The following is an 11325-nucleotide window of genomic DNA, read 5'->3' on the forward strand; positions in this document are numbered from 1 at the left end:
AAAAAGTGTCACCATGGGACTGGGGCCAGTACCTGGGCTTTCCCAGCCCTGGGTCTGTGCAGGTAACTGTACTGAAGTTCAATGTACCGGTTTAAACTAAAGCAATTAAGTTTGAGTGTACATCGATCCAGGTCTATTTTAAACTGGGTTCCACCATTTTAGACCAGTCTATGTGCATGACCTTCTGTACTGTTACAGTGTTAGATTGATTTCCAATCACCAAGACTGGGTCTAAGTGTAAGGTCGGCATCTGGACAACCTAAGTTAGATTGGGTGGCTATTTTTAACCTGATTTAACCTCCCCCTAACCACCTGGAATATCTGCACTTAGCCAATGATAAAATAAACACAATACAAGGGCTAAAGCCAGCTCATCTACATATTATAATTTCCTTTGACTTTAATAGTGTTACAGCAGATGTCAGTCTAAGCACAGTTTGACTTAATGTGTTAAAACAAAAATGGTTTGGGGTCATCTGCAGGAAGCTTCAGAAATGCATAGATTTTAAGGTCAGAAGAAGCCATTAGACTGTCTGAACTGATTCCCTGGATATTACCAATGCTGTTACATTTTGCCTGTTTACTGCTGCGCTGAGCCCAAAACTATGTTTGACTAAAGCATACCTTCCAGACATTCTCCAACTATTTGGGTTGGTCTAATAAAAGATATCGAATTCACCCAAGGAACCTTGTCTGCCTATATCCTTAGACCAACACGGCTACAACCTAAACCCCTGCTACCTTCCAGACAGGCATCCAAACTCGATGTGTGGACATACGGAGATGAGAAGTCCACCACTGCCCTTGGCAGCTTTTTCTAATATTAATCACTGCTTTTTAGGGCCTTAGCAGACATTACATTTATAATGTGATTAATGTATTAATCACACCATAAAGAGTAACCCTGCCACACATTTAAACAATTAATGGCATGACAAAAATGAAAAACCAGTCACAGTAACTTTCATTCAGTATCAGAATATGCAGAACATTTTTATGTCTAGTTTCCATCATGCCTTAAATTGAATGTGTGTCAAGGTAAAGCCAAGCCATGCAGCCTGATGCTGGCTGCATGGCAGGTCTTTATGCTCATCAGCTGGTGTAGGGTGGCCTGGGGACATCTCCAGTCTGCAGCCATCCATGCAGCCAGTCCACAGCACTGGCAGCTGGGGATTGAAGAGCTTTAGGTGCTAGGACATGGGAAGCCTATTAATTGATGGGTTCTCTGCATGCCAGCAAGCTGAAAGGGTGCCATGGGAATCACAGCATCAGGGACTGGTCCCAATACTGCACTTCCTGCAGTGTCCTTACAACATCCACACAGGCAAGAAGTCCAGCACTGGGGACTGAGTCCCAGATGCTGGGCCTCCCTACCCACCTGGCACATGAGTGGCATCTGACAAATGTTACCTTTGTTCTCAAAAATCGCACATTCTGCCATACACGTGACGTGGAAGGACGTGCCGGTTTCAGGATCCAGGAAAAAAATTGTTTGATCATGATAGTATAATGAAATCAATGCCTGTCAGGAGCCTTAAAAAGCCATGCTTTATTTCTCATTTGAATTAGTCTGTCTTTAACTTTCTGCCCCTTCATCTTATTATGACTTTCTTCTTGTTATGACTTGCTCCTCCAGATTAAATAATCATTCAGTATTCAGTACTTTCTCCTAATGAAGGTACTTATACACTATAATCAAGTCACCTCTCACTCTTTTTTCATGAGCTCAACAGACTGAGTTCTTAGGCTCTCTGCATGGCATGTCTTCCAGCCCTTGAATCTTCTTTTTTTTTAGTTTCTTTCCTATGCCTTCTCCAGTTTTTCTTCATCTTTTTTTAAACCAGACATCAGAACTGCATAGAAATAGATGCTACAGAAGGGCCACATAAAAGTATATAAATCTCTTGGGTCCAATCACCTGGTCCAAAACCCACTGAAGTCAGTGGAAGCCTTCAGCAGCTCCCGCTGCGACCTACAGTCAGATTCTCAAAATACCTTGTGACCCAGATGCCCTGGTGACAATGTGAGTTTAAAACGCTCAGAAGGAAAATACAGCCTGTCAGAAATATGTTGAACTCTGCTGAAAATCCAGTCCATAGTAATTGACAATGAGACATACATGCTTAAAGTTAAGCATGTGCTTTAGTGAATTGCTGAGTTGAGGCCTATTGTGATGATAAAACATTGTTTTCTCAGGGTTCCCAAGCATGAGGACGTCTTTAGTAGCCTAGGTCATCAAAGACAACTAATAATAGGGACAAGTGGTAAAGGAAATAGACTAACTCACTGGAAATGACTGACAGCAAGAGAAGCTGCCAGGGAGATGCGAGGAGCACAGGTTACAGCTGGCTAATTTCTAGCTGATCCTGGTGCTCTGGCATTTAATTGTAAAGAGTCAAATCACAGCTTTGATAAATGATTGTTTGGGAAGCAATATGGATTTGTCTACAATACACTTCTCCATTAGAAAGGCTTCATTACAAACCCTTCAGGCTTTTTGGCTACTCATTAATCATGTGCAAGTACACGAAGGGGGAGCTCAGTCTGGAGATAAGGCATTTCAGCTCCTTTCAATTACATACTGTAGCCCAAAACAATTCAGAGGCAGGGTATTGGCACCAGGCCCCCCTCCTCCTTGGTCCTCTGAAATGAGACCGACCCTCCAGGAAGTTCTGGAAACAATGCAAGGCTTTAGTCTCACTCTCAGTGCATTTCACCAGTTCTGAAGCCATGTTGCAGGATCCCCTGGAAAGGGTTTCAAGTGGTGGGTGCCCAGAAAAGAGGATTTAGAGGGCTTGAGGCTGCTCTCCATGACAGCTGTTTACTGAATTCCCTGAGCTTGCACAGGTGACTCTAGGAGCAGGTCTGACCTGCAAGTTCTAGCTTAGTGCTTCTGACAGATTCAAACAACAAACTTCCAGGAGTTTTAGGATTTGAAACAATATTCCCATTGACTGTCCTTAGAGCTTTTTAGCACAGAATGGGTTGTTTCATCATAGTCACGGGCACAGGGTGGTACCTTATAGAGCTCCAAAAGATGCACACTTGCTGGGCAGACAGCCCTACTCCCTTGCCTCTGTAGGTATGTGATTAGCAAAAGGGTGCTGTTGCCTTGGGCTAGGGACAGACATTAAAAAAGCCAGAGCCTGAATTGATTCAATCTTTGCAGGTTAGTCTAATCTGCCTAGGTTGAACTAATCTGCGCTCCCCAAACACCAAGGCAGGGGCTGCTGTCCCATCGGCCCTGCCCCCTCGCCACAGGAGCACCTGGCAGACTCCGGCTTGGGTCTGTGCCGGTGGGACAGGGAGCGGGGAATTAAACCCCATTGCTGGCCAGTTCACTCCAAGCTATTGCGAGGGCTGGCCAGGCCCCCTCTGCTGGAGCAGCCAATGGAAAAATGCAGGTCCATGCCAGTGGGACGGGGGTAGGGGGTGGGAGAGAATAAACCTCTTCCCTGCCCCCTTCCGTGTGTCCATGTCTAGCCAAGCCCCCATCCCTGCCTGTTCTTGCTCGGGCACTAGTGTGGGGAAGGGATTCCTGGTCCCCTGGCTCCTTGCAATTAATGTAGAGCTGACTGAATTTCTTTGGTTAAACATTTCTTCTCTGAAAAAATGTTGATTTATATTGCCTGATTTTGTTGTTGTAAATTTACCTAAAAAATGCAAAAATATGACTTTTGCATTTTTGCAAGATTCTTTTCATTTCAGAAAAGAATCAAACATTTTTTCACGCATTTTGAAATAAATATTTTGCTTTTTTCAATTAAAATGATTTCCCCCCAAATTTTCTTGATCTTATTAAAAATATCAAGCCCTCAAATGACACATTCTGGATTAAGAAAAATATTTTATTGGACCCAAATTAATGTTTTTCTGACTCTTCAACTCAATTGAAATTTTAAATTAAAAAAAAATCTAAGTAGGCCCTCCCCAAAAATGTTTTTCTTATTTTTAGAATTGCCAGCACACCAACAAATGAGCTATTCAGGCAGCTATAAAACTGATGTTGACCAATTCAAGCAGGCATTAAGGAGTGCTATATGTACTTCAGTACACCAGAGGGAGCCTAAGGAAGAAATCAGGAGGTAGAGCTGTTCCTTGAGGAATTAACCCAGTTTAAATCTTCTGGGGTGCAGTGTATTAAATGCCCTGTTGGTGTAGGGATTGAACATAGTGCCTTTCAGGGGCTAAAGCACGAGAGACTTTTGCTTGAGATAAAGAACTGGCTCTGTTTGCCTGCAGATGGTAACAGATTCATAAACCTCTTTGCATGCTGTGCTTATAAAAATATTTAAGGGCCTTTAAGAGTCTATAGGTTCAGATAAGCACTTTGTGGGACATTTAAAAATCCTAGGCTTTTGGCTATTATATATCTGGATCACGATGACTTCATTTGAAATGCAGCATCCATCCTGCATGACACTCGCAGTGAACTTACTAGGGGAAGATCTGGCCCCAGGAAGTGTTCATACTTTTGAAGGGGTGCATGCTAGTAACATGGTGATTGGGTTTCATATTTGGAGAAACAGCAGTCCTGAAGCCTGCTGATCCAACTGAGCATTAGAACTCTGCAGCAGCACCAGGAGGGCAAGGACAAAGGAATGAGATGAACAGCTCTCTAGTCTCTTCAGTTTTATTAACCAGTTAGCAGCCACAGAGCTGTGGTTGGAGATAATGAGAGATGGTTTAGCCATATCTTGTTTTCTTTAGATCTTCATAAAAGAGTTACAGCCCCTTTTAGCCATGGGTATTAAAAATTCAGGCACTGCAGGGCCCAGCTTTGTGGTAGCTGTTAATTATAAAAATTCCAAAGCATGTTTGTCATTGACACTTGCTGGGAAAAGGAGGGCTTGGGTTTGATTCTTGCTCTGCAACCTGAAAATGAATCCGGAACAGGGAGAAATATCCTTTAACAAACACTGTAGATCATCTATTTGGTTCCCCCTGAGTCAGCATTGTACCACAGCCTGAGAGTGGGGGTGCTGCATTGCAGGGTAGGTCTGCTTTCCAATTAAGTCTGTTCATAATACTCTTTATTAGTCATAGCCCTTGCCTAGTCCTTTGTGCTACATTAGACTGAGTAGCAGCTGGGATTCATAGATGTTAGGGTCAGAAGGGACCTCAGTAGGTCATTGAGTCTGACCCCCTGCCCTGGGCATGAAAGAGTGCTGGGGTCAGTTGATCCATGATCATGGAGCTGGGCAGGGAACAGGCTCCCCAGCCCTCACCAGCAGGGAACTCCCAGTGCCAGCTGTGTGACCGGCTCATGACCACGGAGCTGGCACTGGGAGATAAGGATCTCCCAGCCCGAGCCCCATGACCATTTTGCTGGGACTGGGAGATCAGGATTTGTAGGTAGCAAATTTACGTGCGATAAATGAGGTTTACTGCGCAGTAAGTATGTGCACAGGTAGACGTGCATGCTTACTGTACAGTACATTATGCTACTGTGCAGTAAAGTGTTTTGTGTAGACAAATCCACTGTGCAGTAAATTAGTCTACTGTACGGTAAAGTGTCTTGTGTAGATGTGTCCTCTGTGTCCCCTGGAGCTGTGGAGTGGGAGTAGAACGTTGTGTGCATTGGTTTGGCACTCGCAGTTCGTCCTTGAGCAGGAAGGTTACAAGGAAAAGGGTCCTTGTTTCCTGTTATCTTCTACAAGCCCATATAAGGGCCAAGCATGTCACATTGCAGCTTAGATGTCTCTTACGTGGGCCTAAGGGAGTATGAGCATGTATTCCACCCGCTAGAGGGGTGCATCTACATGAGATACTACCTGCGCATTAGCCTAATAACACTGTGCAGTAGCATGCCAGGCAGAAACCATATCAGTATGCTACTGTGCAGTGTTATTAGGCTACTGCGCAGTTAGCATCACTAAAAAAAAATGTGTTGGTGCTACTGTGCAGTAGCGCAAATTACTGCATATTGATTTAATACTTGGTTATCCAAGTACTAAATTCAGTGCGTGGTAACTATGGCACTTAATGAGTGTGTAGATGTGCCCAAGAAGGTATAATTTGGTCTAGATGCCATCTTTCCTACCATCCCAAGCTATCTTAAAAAACATGCTTTCTCTGCCTCTGGCAGTGGCTTCTCTTCTATACTAAGGCTTTTTTCTCAGAAATAATTTCTATTCCCTGGTTGCCTTCACCTCTGGTCCGCTTTTAACCTTAGCTGCCACAGACTCTCTCCTGTTCAGACATTTCCCGACTTTCAGCAACTTTCCTTCCCATCCTATGCCAATTTTACTGTGCATCTATCAAGATATGGTACTTTCTTTGGGGTGCGGGACAAATCCATACAACTGGACATGCAGAGGTGCTGTGTAGATAGCAATCAGTGAGTTATTAAACCCTTCGATAAATCTTTCCTTTCCATGAATTGCAATTTAGATTTGCCACAAATAAGGGATCAGATACTAAGCTACCCATTTCCCACAAATCTCCTGGTTTAGAAGGCAGGAGAAAACACAGCTTTCTGTTCTGTTTCCCATGTTTGATCAGCTGTATAGACATGCCTAAAATAGAGGTACACTTTAAAGCCAAACTAGTTGCAACTGATATTTTGTTTTATGCCTTTTGTGCACTACTTGGCAGGCATTGCAAACCATCGAAGGCTTTCATTTTCCTGCTTTCCAGCCTGTTACTGCTTCTTTGTTGTAGGATATGACCTACTGAGAGAGAGATTAATTTACTGACTTTCTAAAACAGAGTCTCTGCTAACAGGCTGGTTTAGCTTAATTTGCATCCTGCATTTAGCAAACATGAAATAGGGTTCCCCTTAAATTCCTTTAACTTTCTAGATTGCTACAGAACAACCAGGTTGAACAGCCTGCAACACAAATACATATAAACTGATGCTTGCTGAGAACAGAACTAAAGTTTCATTTAAACAAGCCTGAGGGATTGCAGTGCTGCATGCAGTCTTACCGGATGACACCAAGGGAGACTTTACACCAACCGCAGCCCCATCACAAGCTGCCTTCTTTTCAGTGGCGTTGGCTGAGCTTCCATGCTCCCTCAGCAATCAGTCATCTTCTATCTAGTCTCCTCTGAATAATGAATTAACCTGCTTCCAGGTTTGTAAGTAAACTTCTTGTTCAGGAGGAATGTGGGCAGATTTGCTTTCCACAGGCCTGCAAGTTCTAAATCCTGCCTCAAAAAAAATGGCAACATTTCAAGAAATTACTTGTTGGGGAAAAAGGGAGGGGCAGAAAGGATTTACCCAACTACAATGCCACTCTATTCAATGCTACTTCCACAGCCTGTGAAACTTCTGTTCCTAAGCAACAGGAATGCTAGGTCCTTGGAGATCATTAGCATAATGTTTGGTTCCAACATACAAGTTCAAATGGGAGCTGGAAAGAACTCAGTGCTCAGGTGCTGGAAATGGCAGATTTTAGTTTATGCAGACAGGGAGACTATTCTAACCAGATTAGGAGAGTAGACATTTGCTAGCCGAAATCCTTAGCTATTGGTTATATTTACGTAGCCATTTCATGAGACTCAACTGTATTGTAAGTGCAATTTGCTTGTATGCGTATTTCTGCCCTTCTGTCCATGCCAGTTCTAGTAGGTATAGAAAAAGCAGGAAGGATCACTACAATTTAATCCTAACACTGCAGCAGATGGCGCAGACTTCACTCTGGAGTCATCTGCCTGTGATCCCTTAAGTTGTTTATTCTTTCAGGTCTCCCTGGATTGCTTTTCCTATTGTGACTTGTAAATGTATTGGATTCTTCTCCTAGGCCTAGTTTAACAGGCTTGTACTTTTAATGTCTGGGTGGAATGGCTTCAAAGTGGAACCAATATGTAACTAGGGAAGAGAAATAACACTGATATACACTGGGCTCCTGGAGGTGCTGTCTTTCACATGAGATGTAAAGTAGGGCTGTGCGAAACACCATCATTTGGTTTTGACATCCGTTTTGCTGGGACAGTGGTTCATTTAATCATTTTGCTTCGTTTTGTTTCAAAGCACTGTCCCATTTCGTTTCGTCGAAACTGTTTCGCTGTTTCACCCATAGGCTATAATGGGGAATCATGAATATGCCTAAAACTTTGTCATTTCTCATCTGATTTGGATGAAAATTGCAGGGAGGGTAGCCCCTTCCGAGGGCATGAGGTCTGCCATGTTTCAAGGAAATAGGTGCAGAGGTTTCTGGGAAACTGCTCCTCAAGCTCTTCAAAACAATTCCTGACACTTGCTGGCAACAACAGCCTCCTCTTATCTGGTGCACAAATCAGGGGGCTTACACCCCCGGGAGGAGTCCAGCACATCCCAGCAGCCCTCCTGGGAATGCAAGTCCCCGGATCTGTGACCCAGATGAGAGGAGGCTACTTCTGCCACCTGGGACCGGTGCTGGGTGTTGGCTGTGCCCAGCACTGGAAAAAATTGCTGCTGCCACCTCTCCCAGGTAGCAGCAGCAGCCTCCTTGCATCTGGGGCGCAGATCCAGGGGCTCGCACCCCTGGGAGGGCTGCTGGGCTGTGCCGGACTCCTCCTGGGGGTGCAAGCCCCGGAATCTGCATGCTGGATGAGAGGGGGCTGCTGCTGCTGCCTGGGACAGGCAGCAGCAGCAATTTTCTCTGGTGCAGGGCACAGCCCATGCCCAGCACTGGTCACAGGTGGCAGAGGCAGCCTCCTCTCATCCAGGTCACAGATCTGGGGGCTCGCATCCCCAGGAGGGCTGTTGGGCTACTGGGCTGTGCTAGATTCCTCCTAGGAGTGCAAGCTCCTGGATCTATGTGCCGGATGAGAGGAGGCTGCTGCTGCCGTCTGGGACCACTGCTGAAGCCAAGTAAGCCCGGCTTCAAAAATCAAAACATTTCAAAACTTGGTGATTATACTCTGACCATCTCTCCCCTGCAAATTGGAATGTACAAAGTATCTTTTGGTGCCTTAACTTCTCTGACCTGTACCTGGGTGCTATATTTCAGCAGTAAAAAAATTCTCCCAGTGTCTTGTTTAAACACATAGTGCAGAAGGCATTCTACAAATCTGAGATATTCTTTTGTACTTCCTTCCATTCAGAGGTCTCAAATGATTTGACCCAAATTAATTATGGCTCTGGGTGCTTTTTGTGTGGGATGTAAATATAATTAACCTCATTTTGCAGAGAAGTAAACTGGGGCACAGAGAAGTGGAATGTCCAAGGTCTGACAGACAACTCAACACAGAAATACAGCCACAGTATTCTTGAACCGTACACTAGATATCATGCTGTCCTTCAGCTCACAGGGAAAGGTTATAAGGCCACACAGACTGGTGTTCAAAAAGCAGTGTAAGACCATATATCTGAATGATGGTATAAAAATTCACACTGTTGACTGTTATTGTTATTGTTTATATATTTTACATTTTTCCTTCATTCTTTGAGTAATGTAAAAATACCAGACACAGGAGACAGGTAAACTGGAGTGCAAGACTATCAGAGATAGGCAAACTAGAAAAGTCAAATAAAGACAGGCAAGCCTTTTTGCTCATATATTCATTTTTCAATCTCATATTTTTCAAAAAAATCATGTTTCGTGAGAACTACGCTCCAGATATCCAGCCAGCATGTTCAGATAGTTGTGAAAAAATCTATAAGGTGGAATCCTGGCTTCACTAAAGTCAGTGTGAATTTTTGCCATCAACTTCAGTGGGGGCGGGGAGGGATATCATCTCTGGGCTTTGGCACTTAACCTCCGGACCTGGTGAGATTCACCTATGTGTAATGCACAGAAACATAAGCTACAAGTAGAGTGAGGCTATAGACTGATCAACATGACATAGGGAGTATGTTATCACTCATAAATCATCCAGCCAAACAAACATGGTTCTTTGAACATCCATGGTGCTTAACTGCTATAATGCAGCATCCTAGAAATACCATGCAGTAGATAGACACACATTTCTATTAAATACAAATACAATTTATCCTTGCAAAAGAGTTCTTCCATTTAGAACTTTAAAGAAAAAATGCCTATTTTCTTTTCAAACAATATTTCTTAAATGAACTCACTGCATTATGGTAGCTGTCACTGTTGATCTGTTCTCAGCCAATGCTGGAGGTTCAGGATTTGGTGAAAGATGGCCAGGAAAGTGGGAGTAAAAGCCTTCAGTATCCCTGTAAAGTGACTAATATTCTAGTCTCTTGTGAGTCATCACATTAGATGACAGAATTCCAGAACTTTTGGGGACAGGAGGAGCCAGCTGTTCCAAGCCACTGTACCCCAGCAGAATGTTTATGGGAAGAGTGATTGTTATCTAGACTAAGCCTTGAATTTCTCCATGAACACTGCTGACATCTCAGGCTCTTTAGCTATGTATCTGTCTCCTAAAACTCTGTGGAACTGGTAAGGTCAGCTCCATTTTGGTCCATAGAGAATTCCCCATTTGCTGTTAGGAGTATGAGACCTATGATCTACAGTGGAACAGTTCTGATTACAGCCAGAAGGGACACTAGCACACATAAGGAAACAGATATAGGATCTTGGCAAGTTCATTTCAAAATGTAATAGTTTAATCCCTTCCCTGGCTGTAGAATACTGTCTCTTTAAAATATTGGAGGACTGATAGGGACAGCAAAGTTTCATGAAGCACAACTCATCCAAATATTCTCTCTCTTTAGTTTGCTATGGGCTCTTAATATATGTTAGGAGCCAGAGCATTCCAACAAGCGCATTCATCATTATGGGAAGAATGTTTATCCAGTTGCCCATACCACCTGCAAAAGCACCACACAATCCCTGTAGGATAAGCACCCTAATCCAACACCATTGCATCCAGTGATGAGCTCCCTGATCTTCTTTCCCTCCCTTTAAAAATATGCTATAGGAGTTGCAGAAATATGTCCAGGGCCTACCAAACAAAGCTCTACAAAATCTGCTTTTAGTAATGGAATACTCTTCTTAACAGCAGGTGCTTATAACACCCTGTGTACTTAGTGTTTCTAAGTTCCTCACCCAAGTCCTTCTCTGTGACAGTGATGCAAATCCAAAGTAATTCCACTGCAGTCACTGGAGTTTTTCCTGATTTGCAGCTGAGAGCAGCACTTATCCTCTTCACTTTAGGGCAAAGAACCAAGAACTATCTTCTCAGATCAGGTGTGAATGAGACAGTATTTACAGCCTGGTTGCTATAAACTTAACCTATGGCTGTTAGGTCACATATGCTTAGCACAGAAGCTAAACAAAGTTGAAAGAATTGTACGTCATGATGAGACAGGATTGGCCCTGTATTTTATTGCTTGTTCATGCAAAGAGGCTAATCCCCAGGTAGCAAAAGTAGAATACATTTCCTTAAGAAGGGTTTATGCAAAATATAAAATACTACTGTGAA

The 11325-nt window shown here is 43.5% G+C and overlaps 1 protein-coding gene across 3 annotated transcripts in view; it reads right to left on the reverse strand.

Moving 5' to 3' along the window:
• LRRC18 (leucine rich repeat containing 18) overlaps nucleotides 1-11044 on the reverse strand; it is a 13960-nt gene extending 2916 nt beyond the window's left edge. Inside the window, exons 1-2 of one of the 3 annotated variants that reach the window (XM_025212995.1) lie at nucleotides 10950-11044; nucleotides 6931-7152 (exon numbers count right to left, since the gene is read on the reverse strand). The gene's annotated coding sequence lies outside the window, so the exon portion shown is untranslated. Of the gene's footprint in view, nucleotides 1-6930; nucleotides 7153-10006; nucleotides 10076-10949 lie in introns of those variants that run through there. The other 2 variants (XM_025212994.1, XM_006031339.2) reach the window with 2 other exon arrangements.
• Between the last annotated feature and the right edge of the window lie 281 nt (nucleotides 11045-11325).

This window comes from Alligator sinensis, unplaced genomic scaffold (assembly GCF_000455745.1).
Source record: "Alligator sinensis unplaced genomic scaffold, ASM45574v1 scaffold163_2, whole genome shotgun sequence".
Taxonomy (NCBI): domain Eukaryota; kingdom Metazoa; phylum Chordata; order Crocodylia; family Alligatoridae; genus Alligator; species Alligator sinensis.